Below are 20,367 nucleotides of genomic sequence, written 5' to 3'. Positions count from 1 at the left end.
GGCGCTACAGTGAGCTGACGTGGGGGGGAGATAACCTCCCACTGAACACTAGCCCCAGCAAAGCGGTTGGCTAGGGTAGATAGCGATCGGCGAACACTTCGCTGAGGGTCGCAGCAGAGGAAGCGCACCGATCTGCAAAAGAGAGAAAGGCAAAGGTTCAGTTAGGCAAGCTAATAGATGCGGATTCGAACCAGGGACGGTGGCGGTACAACCGAATGCTTAACGGCGTCGCCACCCAGCTGCTCCGGAATCCAATGACAATAACAGTTAAATGCACTATAGCGGGGATTACAACAAGCGCTATAGCCTGGCGCTGATCGAAACCGCTAGTGCTAAATGCTAAGCGTGAAAACAATAGCAGCACGAGGACTGCACGGCAACGCACCACACTAATTCTAAAAAGACTAACTACCTCGACCTTGCGGTCTACACACCCGAATGGCCTTGTGCCACCAGGGGTACCACCTAGTCCTAAGAAAGGAGTGTGGACGAGCTGCCACTTGAGGGAAAGAAAACAAAAGGTGCGACGCCCGCTGCTGCGCAGAGCTGGCTTAAATAAGCCAGCCCACAGCTGCGGGCGATCAGCCCTAATTAGAAGACCTGGTATTTAAGGTCTTTGTTTGCTGAGCTCTGTAACGCCTGCTTCGCCGGGAACCCGGGATACGTTCACCAGCTACTGCAGGCACCCTAATACTGCCGAGCATCTTTTGAGACTGTCAGGGTCAATCCAATGGGCAGTAACCCCAATGAAGCTCTGCCTATTGACAGACCAGCAGCTGGTGGTGGTGGCGATATAGTCAACTTGTCTCATGTCTCAAGTCACTGCTTTCTTCATTTCCTTTGAGGCATTATGGTCACTAGTGACAAAAGTTTTGCATTAGGCATCAGTTCCTTCACAAAATCTTTAAATGGTTCTTGTTTAACGACACAGAATAGCTGGAGACCTTGAACCACACACTTTATGACAGCTTTGTTAATAGACCTCTGAGACAGTCCATGTGTTCACTAATTTGGTCTGTCTGCTAGTGGAGAGAGTCTCCGAAACTCTTTTTCTCAGCTCATGTCAGCTCATATTTTTTAAGGTGGTGTACATGCCTTTTCTGAAACGGTGCCAGAAAGCCACTTTGTAACCATATCTTTAATTACAGAATTTAAAAGCTACTAATCAACACCAACAGCCATTAATCATTATTTAACATTGTACCCTTTACTCAGTCTTCACCTGCAAGTAAGTTAAAGGGAAACTTTGGGATTTTAAACATGGGCACTATTTTCTTATCTTTTTGTTTCCATTTTTATGTAGGGAAAAAAACAATCAAATCACTCCAATACAGAGTTAGAATGCAAAAACTAGCAACCACAGAACTGCTTCACAATGTAATCCTATGGGGCAAGCCACATACACTGTAAACCATTTGTTTTTTTGGTCACCAACAGGCTTATAATATTATTGAAAGTGTCTGACAACAAACCTGTGCCTGTTTACCTAAATAACTATAGGACGAAAAAACTAGACACCCCAGACAGTGAATGTTAATTTATTATTGATGGGGTGCTGTCTTTTGATGTATAAAAATGACAAATTAATGCAAAATTTGTTAAGAAGCCTGTTTCCAGTGCCCAAATACTGTATTTAGCATTTCTAAGGAAATACACTTCTTCATGAATTCTGCATGACCTCTCATTTCAAACCACCACCCTATCAATAATCAAAAAGCAGTGACAGTAGGAACAGTTATTTACTACAGTTTCTTTACTGTAAGTGAGGTAAACAGGCTTTGTCTGTACTGATATTTTTAAAAAACTAGTTAGACGTTTTGAAAATTCTGGTGTGGATGTTTGCCCTTTAAGATTGCATTGTATAGCCATTTTACAGTAGCTGTTTTTATGCATTCAGTTGCACTTAATACTCATTTAGACTATACTAAAAATCTGAACCCAGTAGACAGGCAAATATGGTCTTTAAGTTTTAACTTTAATAATGTGAATCATGTAGCCCTGGTTTGTACCACTGCTGAAATACTGCATTGTTTTAGTTTTCAAATGTTGTCACTAAATAATAACATTAGCCTACAATTTCAAATCAGAAAAAGTTGGTCTTTAACACATCCCAAAAAAAAAAAAAAATGGTACGGTAAAGCATTTACCAATATGTAATGTTCCCCTTTGTGCATGTTTTCACAAAGTGCACAACAGTACAGGTACATTGCCCCGTCCCAACTTTTTGGAATGTATATGTATATTAACAGTTGAAATGAAGTTGACCAGAGAAAACATGAAATATCTTGATTTTATATTTGCAGTGGAATAAGAGTCAGTGTAAATGTAAGAAACTCTGTGTCTGTTTTATTTGCATTTTCTATACTGCCCCAACTTGTTGTACATTCAAGTCAAAGATAAATCACAATAACCTATAACCAGAGCCGATTTACCCTGCCTGTGGACCCAGGGGCTACGGCTGGTTGTGGGCCCCCATGTATAGTTTTCATAAAATCAGTACAAAACGCAAGACAACAGTTCAGTGGCATAACTAGAAGCTCATGGGCCCCAGTGCAAAAAATAATTTCAGGCCCCCCTGCAGTCAACGTTGTGGTTTACAACGGAGTTGTTCCCAAATTGCGTCAGATGGTTGAGATTGGGGATTCCCTTGTGCATATTTTGTGTACCGCCCACACCCTGGAAAACGCCATGTCAGCTGATCGCATGGTTCCGTACTGTGTGACATTTACTCTCTCCGTTGTAAAGTTACTAAGCTTCTATTTACAGAAAGGGGGCGCAAAAACAACAGAACAAGACAGTGAACTGAATACATCCCCAGTTGCAATACCCCCACCCCCCCTTACAGTTGTGACGGTATACAGTCTAAGCAATTAAGGGTTAGGGGCCTTGCTCAAAGGCCCAACAGTTGCAACCTGGGAGAAGTGAGATTTGAACCAGCAACCCTCTGATGACTAGTCTATTATCTTAACCACTAGGCTACAGCTACCCTTAAAAGCCAATATTTCTTAAGGTGAGCACAAGAGGCACTTCATCTGGTACGATGAATCTTTCTCTCCATCATAAAAAAAAGAATTTCTTTTAAATAGGCCAAGGGTGTTCTTTATTGTCAACTCCACGGTAGCAATTTCTGCTTCCATCTTGTCGTAAAGTGGAATAATGATGCTTGTATCTGACATGTCTAACTTTGTTGGATCTGGACTGAACTTGTTTGTACCTGCGCATTAATGTGCTTAACTAATTATCTAATTTACACCTGTTTGCAGTTTGTCACACATCTTACATCATTTAGCTTAAAAAAACTTGCCGTTTTATTTTACGAGTGAAGAATCTGCGTACGGCAAATGTATCGGAGTAAAAGTTACCGAAAATGTTTATACTCCAGTAAAGTACAAATACTCAAAAAAAAAAGAAAACTTACTATACACCACTGAGTGTAGAATTATGTTCAAAGATCTAAAAAGAATAGATGAACTGGCCGGTTAGCTCAGTTGGTTAGAGCGTGGTGCTAATAACGCCAAGGTCACAGGTTCGATCCCCATACTGGCCACACCCACCTTAATGATTAAGGGTAGCATGGCTGAGAGAGAGTCAGGTGAGCATGTGCTGCATATCAGGACTTTCAAATCTGAGTAATTTAATCAATGAAAGTAGAAATACCACCCTGTTCTTCTGCCATCTTTAATTCTGGCTTCATTTCACCTAAAGAACGTGGCGTGATCTTTATAAATGCTTACAATCAATTTCATCAATGGCAAAATAAATAAATAAATAAAGAGAACTGCTGTGTAATTTAGTGAATTATTGTACTGCACATGGCAGAAGACTAAAATAAATTGAGACCGTGTAGAATAAAAGTATTAGGAAAGTATGAGGTTAAAAGCATCAGCTTTTATTTATTCTTAAAAGAAAAATATATGAACCTCAGTCATCTTACACGAAGATCTGTTCTGCCCTACCCTTGACCACTGGCTGGTTAGCTCAGTTGGTTAGAGTGTGGTGCTAATAACGCCAAGGTCTCGGGTTTGATCCCTGCACGGCCACTCACACAAACAAGTGAACCTTCTCTAACTAGCAGGTACTATTGTCCTGGGCTTCAAACGTTGTCTTTGACAAGTGTGAGATCTTTTTAATGCCCCTCTCATTCAAGTCAGAAACATGCCATTATTTCAATTTGCCAAACTTAATTACCCTTCTGTAAACCCATGTATACTGTCTAATGAAAGCGCTGTGCGTGTGTCTCTGTGGTGCAATCGGTTAGCGCGTTCGGCTGTTAACCGAAAGGTTGGTGGTTCGAGCCCACCCAGGGACGAGTGCCTTTTATTGCCCAATCATGCCTGTTGATCAAATGGATATGAGACACAACAACGTGTAGTCGCACAGAATAGTGGAAATAAGTAACTGAAAACATCCAGTAAACAACAGTCCTACAAGCACAAATATCCACCTGATAAGTCACCGGAGACCGGCTGTACGAAGTGGAAGAACGTCCTTTTGGTTTCAGTAGATGTTAAATGAAGATACCCGCGAAAACGTGGGGCTCGAAACCACAACCCTGAGAATAAGAGTCTCATGCTCTACCGACTGAGCCAGCCAGGCTTAAGCAGCACCTTGATTCACTAACATCACGACCAGATTAAGAACTAATTCACAGTTTACAAATGAAAAAAATTCAGAATAAGTAACAGAAACAGACACAGACTTACTGTCGCTTTTAAACTACTACACAATTACTGAACCCGCTCCATTATGCTTTAAACCTCAGAATCAGCTTTCCCAAAAGATCATTAAATACAGTTAATGTTATTTGGAGAAACATCGCTCTGTGCTTCATGTCTGTCATCCATCATTTGTGATTCATCATCGTCTTGAATTTTCAGTCTCTCTCGGCTCCTGCTGGATCTGCAGAATCAGCCGCCATCACAATCAGTCCTTTCCTCTCATTTGATGATGTTACAAAGTCTGTCTCTCAGCTGAGAAAGAAAGTAGAAGAATTCTGGAAAGAGCAGTGTGAGAAGATACCAGATGAAGGTGAGTTCAAGCCCTCAGTGTTCCATTGTCTCCAAAATGCTTCGCTACTCAAACATCAAACAAAACAATCAAATCCACCAACATGAACATTTTACATCTAACAACAAGGACACACACACACACACACACACTGTACACACACTCTCTCTCTTCTAAGTTAATTGGTTTATTTTGTGTTTCATCTCCAGATGTTTGTTGGTTCACACTGGATCCAAACACAGTAAATAAATTCCTCCGTCTGTCTGAGGAGAACAAAGTGGTGACCTGCAGTAGAACATTACAGTCGTATCCTGATCATCCAGATAGATTTGATTATTGGCCTCAGGTTGTGTGTAGAGAGAGTGTGAGTGGACGCTGTTACTGGGAGGTTGAGTTAAGTGGGAATGATGGGGTTTATATTGCAGTGTCATATAAAAGCATCAGCAGGAAGGGACGTGGTTATGAGTGTGTATTTGGACATAATGATCAGTCCTGGAGTTTGTTTTGTTCTTCATCCAGCTTTTCATTCTGGCACAATAACAAAGAGACTAAAATTCCCATAATGCCGAGTTCCTCTAGAATAGGAGTGTATGTGGATTATGAAGCAGGAACTCTGTCCTTCTACAGCGTCTCTGATACAATGAAGCTCCTCCACAGAGTTCAGACCACATTGACTCAGCTCCTTCACCCGGGGTTTTGGGTTGATTCAGGATCAAAACTGTCAGATTTAAATATTGAATGTGAAATTTACATGAAAGTGTAACATTAAACTGTTTGAGTGATTTTAGAATCTGTGAGGCAGTGATACATTTATGAAGATTTTCTTTTTCAATTTATTAACCACCATTTATTCAGAGCTGTGAAAAAGTATTTGCCCCCTTTCCTGATTTCTTCTTTTCTTGAATATTTATCAAAATCTCGTCTGATCTCGGAAGCTAAGCAGGGTCGGGCCTGGTTAGTACTTGGATGGGAGACTGCCTGGGAATACCAGGTGCTGGAAGCTTTTATCCACACACACCCACCTTCACTCCAAACCTCCTGTTACACACTGACCCAGCGGCTTTTTCTTCATCAAAGCTACACAATGAGACAAAGATCAGCTCATACTTTCATTCTTACTACAGTAAAACACATTCAACTGACTTTTAAAGTGAAGATTAAAATGTTGTACAGTCATCGTCGCCATCTAGTGGTGCTAGAAATAAAAATAAATTAAAATAAGTGAAATGTTTATTTTGTACTTTGGTTTTATATTATTTGTACAAACATTTGTTTTATGCAACTTTAAACCTGTAATAAAAGATGAATATTTTAAATGTGTCTTTATTTGCTTTAACTAAGCTAAAGTTTTTAACAGGAATAAAAATGACAGTTTGTGTAGCAGGGCTGGACACGCCTCACTATTGAAGTGGAAGGTAAACCCACACTCCTGCAAGAATGGAAATAGTAAGTAAGTGCAATGTTTTTATAAAGCTATAAAACTACTTCCACTGACCAAAGTACACAGCATTCATATGAATGAACAAAACACAGACCTCAAATAACATGAACCTGAAGGTATGAACTTACATTGTAGAAAAGAAAAACAAGCCAGTAGCAGCAGTGTGCACATTAAACCATTTACAGAAGGGTCATTAAGTTCAGCAAATTGAAATAATGGCATGTTTGGAGTTGAACAGCAGACTGTAGGCCTTTAGACGTTTTTCCAAGCAGTTCCTCTAATGTCATGTTTAGTTCTCCAACATGCTTCTCTAACTCTGTTCTTTCTTTCTTAGACCTTTTACAATCTGATCACCTGAGTCAATTTCTCTCCAGTGTGAATGCGCTGGTGTATTAACTCTATTCTGCCACCTTTATACGCCCTGCATAAACTGGCAGATAGATAACTCCTTCACCAATCACCACGCTGTAGAAGATGTTTAGTTCAACTCTGTTTAATGGCAAACTGGAAGTAGTGTAAAACTACAAGAAGTAAAAACAACACGTTTATAAACTTCAGCACATCAAGACATGAATATCAAATGATATTTAAGTTTAAAGTCCATATGCATATTATTCCAAGTTATGCATTTCATTACTAATAAGCCAACATGTGCAAATTCATTTAACTTAATGCATCAGGAGCTAACCTGATTCAAGCATGTAATACAAAATCAACTAATACTCCTAATAAACATCAATTAAAACATCTATTAACAAATAAACATACCCACAATGCATCCACAGGCATGAAATAAACTTCACGAGGCTCCACTACATTCTCGTGCACGAATCGCTTCACTTAGTGAACCGTTACTATGAATCATCATCAGTTACCAAATGACTCTTAAACAAACAGTAAACATTTACCACATGAACTGTATTAACAGCACAAACTCTGATGATTAAAACTCCTCCCACACTGTGAGCACTGATGAGAGCTGCGTCCAGAATCGCATACTTACATACTCAATAGTACGCGAGAGCAGTACGCGAGAGCGGTTAGTATGTCTGAATACTCAGTATACATAAAAAGGTACGCGGGAAGTACCCGGATGACCTACTTCTTGGGCAGCCATGTTCGAGTATGCAACCCATAATGTATCCCATAATGCAACTGCAGCTGCGAAGCGGAAGAAAAAACAAGAAATAGGGGAGAAGGAGGAATCCTCTGTTTACAAGTTTAAGTAAGATAAACAAAATAAAAATGTTATTATTGTGTACAACCCTAAATAACGTTATGATTAGCGCAAAAAGACGATAAATATCCAAAAATTTGGCAAGTGGGGCTTGTCTGTAACTATGGTGGTCTGTAACCATGGCGATATTACGTCACCACTTGACGTTGGTAAGATGGCGGACGTAGTACGTAGGGGTGTTGTTACTTCTGTACTGAAAGCGGTGCGTACTTCCTCCAATCTAGTACAGACTCTGTAAGTATCTGATTCCACACGGTTTCTCTCCAGTGTGAATGTGCTGGTGTCTTCTGAAAGCACTCTGTTGATTAAAACTCTTTCCACATTGTGAGCACTGATATGGTTTCTCTCCAGTGTGAATGCGCTGGTGTTTTTTGAGATTACCCTGTTGATTAAAACTCTTTCCACACTGTAAGCACTGATATGATTTCTTTCCAGTGTGAATGCGCTGGTGTTTTTTGAGATTACTCTGTGTATTAAAACTCTTCCCACACTGTGAGCACTGATATGGTTTCTCTCCACTGTGAATGCGCAAGTGTATTTTAAGCTCACTCTTTGCATTAAAACTCTTCCCACACTGTGAGCACTGAAACGGTTTCTCTCCAGTGTGAATGCGCTGGTGTCTTTTGAGAGAACTCTGTTGATTAAAACTCTTCCCACACTGTGAGCACTGATACGGTTTATCTCCAGTGTGAATGCGCTGGTGTGTTTTGAGATCACTCTGTCCATTAAAACTCTTTCCACACTGTGAGCACTGATACGGTTTCTCTCCAGTGTGAATGCGCTGGTGTTTTTTGAGATGACTGTTGAATAAAACTGTTTCCACATTGTGAGCACTGATACGGTTTCTCTCCAATGTGAATGCGCTGGTGTATTTTGAGATCACTCTGTCTATTAAAACTCTTTCCACATTGTGAGCACTGATACGGGTTCTCTCCAGTGTGAATGTGCTGGTGTGTTTTGAGATTAATATGTTGAATAAAACTTTTTCCACAGTGTGAACACTGATATGGTTTCTCTCCAGTGTGAATGCGCTGGTGTCTTTTGAGATTAATCTGTTGAATAAAACTTTTTCCACATTCTGAGCACTTATACGGTTTCTCTCCAGTGTGAATGCGCTGGTGTTTTTTGAGAGATTCCTGTGTGTTAAAACTATTCTCACACTGTGAGCACTGATAAGGTTTTACTCCAGTGTGAATGCGCTGGTGTATTTTGAGATTACCCTGTATATTAAAACTCTTCCAACATTGTGAGCACTGATACGGTTTCTCTCCAGTGTGAATGCGCTGGTGGATTTTGAGACTAGACTGTGTATAAAAACTCCGCCCACATTGTGAGCACTGATATGGTTTCTCTCCAGTGTGAATGCGCTTGTGCCTTCTGAGAACACTCTGACGACTAAAACTCTTCCCACACTGCGAGCACTGATACGGTTTCTCTCCTGTGTGAATGCGCTGGTGTATTTTGAGATGACTCAGGCACCTGAAGCTCTTCCCACACTGTGAGCAGACGTTTCCTTCTTCCTGTGTGGGACTGAGAGAGGTGTTAATGCTGACAGTACCAGAGGACGTTTGCTGATTACTGGAGCTTCTGGTGGGCGTCAGATCCTCATGTTCAGTCTTAATCTTCACCAGAGTCTCATATTTATCATGGTTGCAGCTCTTGATGTGATTGTGGAGCTGATTTTGGGTTGTAGAGGAACGTGGACACGAGGAGCAGCAGAAATCCTTGTTCAGTTCTGAAGCAGAAAATAATCAAATACATTTATAACATTATAAATAATCAAATACATTTATAACATCATAAATAATCAAATACATTTATAACATTATAAATAATCAAATACATTTATAACATCATAAATAATCAAATACATTTATAACATTATAAATAATAATATACATTTATAACATTATAAATAATCACATACATTTATAACATTATAAATAATCAAATACATTTATAACATTATAAATAATCAAATACATTTATAACATTATAAACAATCAAATACATTTATAACATTATAAATAATAAATACATTTATAACATTATAAATGATCAAATACATTTATAACATTATAAATAATCAAATACATTTATAACATTATAAATAATCAAATACATTTATAACATTATAAATAATCAAATACATTTATAACATTATAAATAATAAATACATTTATAACATTATAAATAATCAAATACATTTATAACATTATAAATAATCAAATACATTAACAACATTATAAATAATCAAATACATTTATAACATTATAAATAATCAAATACATTAACAACATTATAAATAATCAAATACATTTATAACATTATAAATAATCAAATACATTCATAACATTATAAATAATCAAATACATTTATAACGTTATAAATAATAAATACATTTATAACATAATAAATAATCAAATACATTTATAACGTTATAAATAATCAAATACATTTATAACATTATAAATAATCAAATACATTTATAACATTATAAATAATCAAATACATTTATAACATTATAAATAATCAAGTACATTTATAACATTATAAATAATCAAATACATTCATAACATTATAAATAATCAAATACATTTATAACGTTATAAATAATCAAATACATTTATAACATTATAAATAATAAATACATTAATAACATAATAAATAATCAAATACATTTATAACATTATAAATAATCAAATACATTCATAACATTATAAATAATCAAATACATTTATAACGTTATAAATAATCAAATACATTTATAACATTATAAATAATGAAATATATTTGTAACATTATAAATAATCAAATACATTTATAACATTATAAATAATCAAATACATTTATAACATTATAAATAATAATATACAATTATAACATTATAAATAATCAAATACATTTCAACATTATAAACCATCAAATACATTTATAACATTATAAATAATGAAATACATTTATAACATTATAAATAATCAAATACATTTATAACATTATAAATAATCAAATACATTTATAACATAAATAATCAAATACATTTATAACATTATAAATAATCAAATACATTTATAACATTATAAATAATCAAATACATTTATAACATTATAAATAATCAAATACATTCATAACATTATAAATAATCAAATACATTTATAACGTTATAAATAATCAAATACATTTATAACATTATAAATAATAAATACATTAATAACATAATAAATAATCAAATACATTTATAACATTATAAATAATCATATACATTTATAACATTATAAATAATCAAATACATTTATAACATTATAAATAATCAAATACATTCATAACATTATAAATAATCAAATACATTTATAACGTTATAAATAATCAAATACATTTATAACATTATAAATAATAAATACATTAATAACATAATAAATAATCAAATACATTTATAACATTATAAATAATCAAATACATTCATAACATTATAATCAAATACATTTATAACGTTATAAATAATCAAATACATTTATAACATTATAAATAATGAAATATATTTGTAACATTATAAATAATCAAATACATTTATAACATTATAAATAATCAAATACATTTATAACATTATAAATAATAATATACAATTATAACATTATAAATAATCAAATACATTTCAACATTATAAACCATCAAATACATTTATAACATTATAAATAATGAAATACATTTATAACATTATAAATAATCAAATACATTTATAACATTATAAATAATCAAATACATTTATAACATAAATAATCAAATACATTTATAACATTATAAATAATCAAATACATTTATAACATTATAAATAATCAAATACATTTATAACATTATAAATAATCAAATACATTTATAACATTATAAATAATCAAATACATTTATAACATTATAAATAATCAAATACATTTATAACATTATAAATAATCAAATACATTTATAACATTATAAATAATCAAATACATTCATAACATTATAAATAATCAAATACATTTATAACATTATAAATAATCAAATACATTTATAACATTATACATAATCAAATACATTTATAACATTATAAATAATCAAATACATTTATAACATTATAAATAATAATATACAATTATAACATTACGATTATCAAATACATTTAGAACATTATAAATAATCAAATACATTTAGAACATTATAAATAATCAAATACATTTAGAACATTATAAATAATAAATACTGTTAGTAATTGTTAAACTGAGATCTGATGCTAAAGTCCTGTAACGTGATTCATCCTGCATTCATCATTTCCTGCTCACACTGATCTGCATGAGCACAATACAAGCTTTCACTGTATGATGCTTCATCCCAGGTTCCTCTGAGTCTATTCAATCCAAATCTTATTTTACTCAAGATAAAAAATATCTTACTGAGTTCATCTTTATCTTCAGGTTCTTCCTTCTTCACAGGCTTCATCTGGAAACCTCCACACTGTTGGTCCTCTGGGGTGAGGTGTTCCTCAGAGGTGATGTGTTCCACAGGGATTAAAGATCCTTCACCTGAAATTCATCAATATGTGAAGAAGAAACTCAACAACTGGAGGAAACTGAAGGTTGTGGGTTTAGTTACCACAAATAAATACTACTTAGATTTAATCCAGACTGGAAGTATCAGCACTTCTCCACAGGACAGTACGGTACAGTACAGGTTCTAATCCCACTATCCACATTTTCTTATTATTTCTGCTATACTAACCACACTGTACTGTACTAACATGGCAAATTGCTCCACATTTACTTACAGAAATAACTTCCATCTTCTTCCTCCTCCTTTTTTATTAGTTTCTCTTGGAATCCTTCATTTTGTAGATCTATGGGGGTGACGTCTCCCTCTTCTGCTGACTGCATTATTAAAAGATCTGACAGGCAGACAGACAGATAGACAAATGTACTTTATTCCTATTAAAGAGAAATCCAGGAATACTCTTTCAGACTGTTTAACTGTTTATTTTTAATGCTGTGAGGCTGTAAACAGAGTGAAAATGTTGAAACTATTGTGGGACTGAGCAGCATCAGACAGAAAAGACTTCTAATAGAACTTTTTGGGTTGGTTTCACAGACAGGGATTAAGCCTAGTCCTAGACTACACAGCATTTTGAATGGAGATTCTCTATTTAAAGCTAAATGTAGTCCTGGACTATAAGCCTTAATCCCTGTCTGGGAAACAACCCTTTGAGTTTGGTGGAAGTGGTTTTGTGTCCCAAAGTGAAATGATGAAGTCTGATGTTCTTTACATCTAGTTTCTCATCCACTCCCAATAACAGTGCTGTACTAATACTTTTAACTTTTACTATAAACCTGTAAAACAACCTGTAAACAAAGCTACAAGAACTCGCTGTTTGTATCAAACATTAAAAACTGTAAACAAAGCTGAAAATGTTTATATCAAAATGTTAGATTTAATAATGAATAAACTCTGAATCCGTTAAAATCGACTGATTCATCGGTTCAATGAATCGGTTCATCAGTACTGAATCATGTGTGATGCTAACAGTTAGCGGAGCAGCTAATAGTTTGTTTAAATAAAACTGGAGTTAAAGCTCCTCAAATCCTCACAGTGATGTTTTATTATGAACTCTAGTTTTATTATTAATTAGAATGTGGTTATAATTAAATATAAGGGTTATAATTAAATACATATTTTACTTACAGATGAGGCTCTACAGTACAAACACAGCAGCTTCTTGTTCTTCTTATGATGTTTAATGGCGGTTGGCAGAACAACTTAAGACGCACCAGCGTCACCAACTGGACTGGAGTTGAACAGCAGCTTAGCAGTAAAACATCTCCATTAGCCCTGTATCTCTCAGCTACAGTGTTGGGGGGAACGCGGTACAGTCACGTGATTACTTTTTATCTGTAACGACCCAGGAAAAAATGTACTGTGAAATTTCATAGTAAAACTGTGAAATATTTTACAGTTCTACTTTGAAATTTTGATGGTAATTTGGCCACTTCATGGTTCTACTGTGAAATTTTATAGTAATCTAGTTGACAGTTCCACTATGAACTTTCACAGTAAAAACATGAATTATTTCACAGTTCTACTATAAACAATTTCATAGTAAAACTGTAAACCTGATTGATTATTTTACTATGATGTTTAACAGTTCCACTGTAAACTTGGTAAACAGTTTTACCCTGGACTTCACAGTTTACTTTGTAATTACTGTACTTTGACATTAATTATACAATACAATATAATACAATGTATAGATCTCACAACTCCATTTATTAAGCAACGGTATAATTTCAAACACAGGCACAAAAACAACTGGTAAGGATTCCTTCTAAATGGTAAACTGATAACACATGTACCAACTTGGCATTCTATAATGTAATGTTAAATGTAATATAACAATAGTAATATAGAAAATAATAGTAATATATTGTATTTGTTATATAATAACATAATTATATTACACTTAATAATTTATTTTACGATGGTAATTATACAATAATATAATTTTATTATACAGTAATATATACAATTATATAACTGAATAATGTATTGTGGTATAAATCTATATATAAACTCTATACATACATAATGAAAAATCTAATTCATAAGCATTCCTTATGCATTTAATTATGGCAGTATTGGGTGCTTGGATGTGTCCTATGTCTGAGTGTGTGTGGGGGTGTGAATTGTGACATGAATTACACCTCTTGTTTTCCTAGCTTGTCCACATTGTTGAATTTGCTGGTGAAGTTACACTTTCTGGACCTCCTTCATGGGGAAAATCTGTTCGGCCACCTTTAAAAATGCAAAAAAAATCAAAAAAATAAATAAATAAAAAGAATCAAACATTTGCCGCCATCACCTCTAAGCTACAGGGGCCCTAATATATTTCATCAGCAATGTCTTACATCTGATGTATCATAAGGCATACATTTGGTAAGCGTATCATTAATTACCATTAATTGTTATTAAATGTTGAAAAACATGACTTACCTTCATCTGCACTAAAGCACTGACGCAGATCTTCTCTCTTTTTAATTTCATTATTTTAGTAGCTCAGACTGCCTTAAGATGGATTGGCATGGCCCGTCTGATTCACTAGTTACTAGAAAAAGAATCAAACAATTAATATCAGCAGCTATGCAATCAGTACAAGGTTTAGCATTTAGTAACACACCCAACAGAAGCTGAAAACAGTCAGGGCTTTAAGCATATATAGATATGCAGCCGGGCACAAAGGTAGATGAATGGATGGATGAAAAGACATTGTCAGCACCAAAACTGTAAAGAAGTGAGTTGTTTTACATATTTTAACACAAATTTATTTTAAACACAATCTGTTTTTAAAAAATCAATTAGCACCTACTTTAAGTTTCCGAGATCCAGGCCTCCTTGTAATTTTCTCTTTTACAGCATAGTCCTAGAATGAAATGATTTATTAATAATAATAATAATACATTTTATTTATATAGCGCTTTTCAAGATACTCAAAGACGCTTTACATAAGACAAATAATCAAAACAAATACGTACATACACCATACAAATCAAATCATAGTACAAAATCAAAATAGTACATCAACATCAAGAATAATTAAGATAAAAACAAAGAGAGCAGCATAAGACAGTTCATTAAAAATTAGCTAAATTATGAGAGAGAACAACAAATATAGAACAATTTCTTAAAATTAGACAGAAACAGGACAGATTTACATGCAATCAGGAAACTGAAAACTTTACAAGTTTTAGGATCTAGGACTTCACATTTCTGTCGTGATCTAAGTATAAAAACTATTAAAAAGAATAGCAAAAATAAAAGCATTTATTTCGTGTTGTTACAAGTTAAATGCCATATTGAATAGATGAGTTTTGAGAAGTGACTTGAATTTGGACAGGTCAGGACAATCTCGTAGGTGTTTGGGGAGAGCATTCCATAAAGATGGAGCAGCTATGGAAAAGGCCCTGTCACCCCAGGTCCGGTGCTTGGTCCTAGAGGGTATGGACAGTAGGTTAGCCTCAGAAGAGCGAAGGCTACGGGAGGGAATGTGCTGATGGAGCAGGTCGGTGAGGTAGGATGGGGCCTGATTATGGAGAGCTTTGTGAGTGAATAGAAGAATTTTGAATTGAATGCGTTGAGCAACGGGAAGCCAATGAAGTTTTTGTAGAACAGGTGTAATATGATCACGGGAGCGAGTATGAGTAAGGAGGCGAGCAGCTGAATTCTGGATATACTGAAGTTTTTTTAGGATTTTGTTAGATGTACCATAAAGGATGCTATTGCAATAATCAATTCTGGATGTAATAAAAGCATGAATCAAGGTTTCGGCGGCAGAAAAGGAGAGTGATGGACGTAGACGTGCTATGTTTTTTAGATGAAAGAAAGCAGTTTTGGTGATGTGATTTACATGGCGGTCAAAAGAGAGGTTGCTATCAAAAATTACACCAAGATTTCGGATGTTAGAAGACGGAGACAAAGTGTCATTATCAATGGTAATTTGAAAATTTTTTGTGGTTTTTGCCAGGGTTGTAGGACCTACGATGATCATATCTGATTTTTCACAGTTTAATTTGAGGAAATTAGCTTTCATCCACAATTTCATTTCAGTGATGCAATTTGTCAGAGTGGAGTGAAGTTCAGTATTAATGGATTTGGAGGAGATGTAAAGCTGAATATCATCAGCATAGCAGTGGAAATGTAAACCATGCCGACGTATGATGTCACCAAGGGGGAGCATATAAAGAATAAACAAAAGGGGACCTAACACTGAGCCTTGGGGAACGCCTTGGGACAGTGGAGCAATGGCAGAACTACAATTGTTGATATTAACAAACTGTTGTCTGTTTACGAGATATGACCTTAACCACAAAAGGGCAGTACCAGTGATGTTGACAGAGGATTCAAGGCGGGACAGAAGAATGGAGTGATTAATGGTGTCAAAAGCTGCAGTAAGATCAAGGAGGACGAGAATATTAATTTGTCCAGAGTCTGAGGAAAGAAGAAGGTCATTTGTGACTTTGAGGAGGGCTGACTCAGTGCTGTGCTGGGGGCGGAAACCAGACTGAAATGATTCAAATAGATTATTGGAATTTAGGTGATCTTTGAGCTGTGAGGCAACAACACGTTCCAGTATTTTCGACAGAAATGGAAGATTGGAAATGGGCCGAAAGTTACTCATAATGTTAGAGTCAAGTCCAGGTTTTTTAAGTATGGGAGTAACAGCAGCCAATTTGAGTGATTGAGGGACTGAGCCAGAACTAAGAGAGGAATTGATTATCTCTGTGATAAGTGATGAGATAACTGGAAAACAACCCTTAACAAGTTTTGATGGAGCAGGATCCAAAACACAAGTGGAGCTTCGCATCCCTGTTAAGATCTCAGATAGGTCCAAATGAGACACAGGTGAGAACTGAGACAGAGGCTGGGTAATAAATTGAGGTGAGATAGGCGGAGAAACAGAGATGACAGGGGAAACTGTCAGAAAATTGTGGATATTCTCAACTTTTGTTTGAAAAAATGAGAGGTAAGAGTTACACTTGTCAACTGTAAAGGAATTGGTAGTATTGTCAACTGGTTTGAGAAGTTTATTTATTGTGGAAAAGAGAGTCTTAGGATTTGTTGATCCAGCATGTATGAGTTCGGAATAGTAAGTGGATCGGGCTGCCGTAAGAGCGTCTTTGTAATGTTGAAGATAATCAGAATAAATCTGATAATGTACTGTTAGACCGGTTTTCTTATAAAGTCTTTCAAGCTGGCGTTTACGGGATTTCATTTGGTGAAGCTCAATTGTGTACCATGGTGCAGAATGACTAAATGAAACAAATTTGGTTCTCAAAGGAGCCAGCTCATCAAGACATGAGGCGAGTATGTCATTATAGTAATCGACAAGGTCAGATGAATTACTAGACAGTACAGGACAGACAGACATCTTTTTAACAAGAGAATCTGAGAAAGCAGAGGGAGAGATATATTGAAGATTCCTGAAGGATATTTTACGTTTAGCTCTAGTGATGGGCCTAGTGACCTCAATGTCCATGATGATTGTCAAATGATCAGAGACAGTAAGGTCATGGCTGGACGGCTGATGAACTAGGACACCAGTAGAGCAGACAAGGTCAAGAGTATGACCTTTTTTATGAGTTGGAAAATGTATATGTTGTGTGAAATTAAAACACTGTAACAATTCCAAAAATTCCCTGGCAAATTTACAGTTGTTGTCATCAATATGGATGTTAAAATCACCCATAAGCAGTACAGAGGATGAGAGGGCACTAAGCTGGGTTAAAAAATCTGAAAAGTCAGAGAGAAAGGAAGCGTTTGGCTTTGGCGGACGATAAACTACAGCAGTGACCAGAGGAGTAGGCCCTGACAACTTGAAAGCCAGGTGTTCAAAAGAAAGAGCAGCAGGAAAAGACAAAGTGGTTATTTTAATATCATCCCTATAGACTGCAGCAACACCACCACCTCGCCCTTCCATACGAGGTTCATCAATATACGAGTATCCCATTGGCGTGGTCTGATTTAACGTAAAATAATCCAAGGGTTTATGCCAAGTTTCAGTGAGACAGAAAAAGTCTAGTTCACTGTCAGATATAAATTCACTAAGTACAGTACTTTTTGTGTTGAGTGAACGAACATTAAGCAATGCCATTTTCAAGTGGTATTGTTGTGTAGTTGGCTGTGAGGAACGAGGAAGAGAACGGAGATTTGCTAAGTCCACTCCGCGTTTCCCATCCCACTCCGTGGACAGCGTTGTCATGGAGACTACACCGCTACTGGTGTGCAAGGCAGCAGCGCTCTGATGACGTGTTTGCGGAGCGACAGTGCGCACGGCTGACCAGAAGGATGGAATAGCGTTACCGTTTCGAAGATAAACAAGCTTTCTCCGGGAGCCCCTGTGAATATAACGAGGCCGGCGAAGGAGTCCAAGCTGTTTGATGACTGAAATACACGATGGAGTAGTGCAGTTGTTGAACTTCCTCAGCTGGTCAACGGAATAGTTCAACATCGTGCCGATCCCAGGAAAACTCATCCACCGTTCACCACCGGCCGCAGACGCGATGTACAGTAGAAAGAACAAAAAGTATCAAAAGCACAAATAAAAGTATCAAAAGTAACATAAAAGAAATAGATCCACAAGGTGTGTAAAAAGATGAAAACGAAAAACGATAAAAATACAATAAAATACGGTAAAATACGGTAACGGTAGCGGCAGCCAAATGCGCCAGCGTCCACCATCACCATGGCAACTCAATTATATGTAGTTATCTGAGTTATCTACAAAAACAGTAACATTCTGTGGATGTGGTTGTAAAGCAATGTACTAAAACGTGCTGCTACTATCATGAACAAGAATATGAAAAACCCATCCTTATGTGCTGATGTAAATGTAGGCAGATACTGTTATCTACAATACCCGGGTCTTCTCTGTTGGACACTGAGACTCTATCAACCTCAGCAGCCCTCCTTGACATGTGGTCATTTTCCTGGAATAAAAATACTGTTTTTAATTTCATATTTAAAATCTGTAGTTAACAGAATGCTACAATAGCTTAAACACAGTAGCACAAATGCAGGGTTTTCCCTGGGTTGTTGGTGGGCTTACGTGTTGTGGTCACTGGGCTTGAGCTTAGGTGGTGCACAAGTTTTATAGGGAGTAGGGAAAGAGTAGGAAAACCTGAAATGTGTGTTAATAGACATTTCCTGAATAAATCATATAAACTTTGATCAACTGCCCCAGTTTCACAGCAATAATTTAAAGCACACATATCACCCATCATTCCAAAGAAAATGCTGGACCTCCACTATTTTAGGAGCAACTTGCAGGTTAACGTTCACTTTTAATTAAGACGTGTATAAATAAGACATAAAAGGTGAATTGTCTTGTAGGAAATATTAAAAGCATTTATATTATCTGCACACTTAGAATTATAAAAAGTGATAGGTTTATTATAGTGCAGTTTAGCACTGTAACAACACTATAAACTAAGTAATTGTACCAGTCTTAACGTGTTACAAGTATTACTACACATTTAAAAAGAGCACAATCAACTACCGTCAGATAACAGACTGTTAATGCTAATGGTTTAGCTAACGTCCCAAGTAACTAATTTGAAGACAGAGAATCCTGAGACCTGTGTTATCTTCGGCTTTCTAAAATGGCCATTTATTTTTAATAACATTTCAGGCATAGTAAATATATTATTGTGTATTATTATAAACTGTTTAAGTTAATGACTTACCATCGAACTTCAGGAGTTTAGCGCGCGCCGCTTCACCAACGTCTTTTTATCCATTTCTCACTTTCCAGATAAACAGTTTAACCGTTGATGAGATTTTCCGTCGTCAGATTCTTGTCCTTTAATAAGTTCTGACTCAATAACACATGTAGCAGGAACTTTATCTTTAAGCAGATACACAGCGCGGACTTTAACAGACTCGTTTTTGAGAATTAAATCACTGAAACTGACACTAAATTTGTATTTCCGCGGTTCACCTGACGCGAAGCTCGAGACGCTTGGTTGAAATAACGGTCTCAAATCCAGTGCGCATGTGCGCATGCCCAGATGTCCAGACTGACATGATGTCTGACATGATGTGTGTAGAAGAGAGGTTTGTTCAGAACAGGCAGAATAAAAGGTTATAAAGTCATCTGTCTGATGTAATATTGATG

The 20,367-nt window shown here is 35.7% G+C and overlaps 1 long non-coding RNA gene, 1 other non-coding gene and 1 pseudogene across 2 annotated transcripts; 1 reads left to right on the top strand and 2 right to left on the bottom strand.

Annotated features, from left to right (window-relative positions):
- The first annotated feature begins 4,235 nt into the window (after positions 1-4,235).
- On the top strand, positions 4,236-4,309 carry trnan-guu (transfer RNA asparagine (anticodon GUU)). Its single transcript has one exon. It is a non-coding gene; the product is annotated as a tRNA-Asn (tRNA).
- A 2,685-nt stretch (positions 4,310-6,994) lies between these two features.
- On the bottom strand, positions 6,995-13,695 carry LOC134326226 (zinc finger protein 271-like; annotated as a pseudogene).
- Positions 13,696-13,958: 263 nt separating this feature from the next.
- Positions 13,959-18,777, bottom strand: LOC134325947 (uncharacterized). Its single transcript, XR_010014422.1, has 4 exons — positions 18,555-18,777; positions 15,064-15,117; positions 14,691-14,802; positions 13,959-14,492 (listed from the first exon to the last, which is right to left on the bottom strand). It is a non-coding gene; the product is annotated as an uncharacterized LOC134325947 (long non-coding RNA).
- Between the last annotated feature and the right edge of the window lie 1,590 nt (positions 18,778-20,367).

This window comes from Trichomycterus rosablanca, chromosome 14 (assembly GCF_030014385.1).
Source record: "Trichomycterus rosablanca isolate fTriRos1 chromosome 14, fTriRos1.hap1, whole genome shotgun sequence".
Lineage (NCBI taxonomy): Eukaryota > Metazoa > Chordata > Actinopteri > Siluriformes > Trichomycteridae > Trichomycterus > Trichomycterus rosablanca.
The sequence above is the reverse complement of the archived record's forward strand: the minus strand, read 5'-3'. Positions and strand labels throughout refer to the sequence as shown.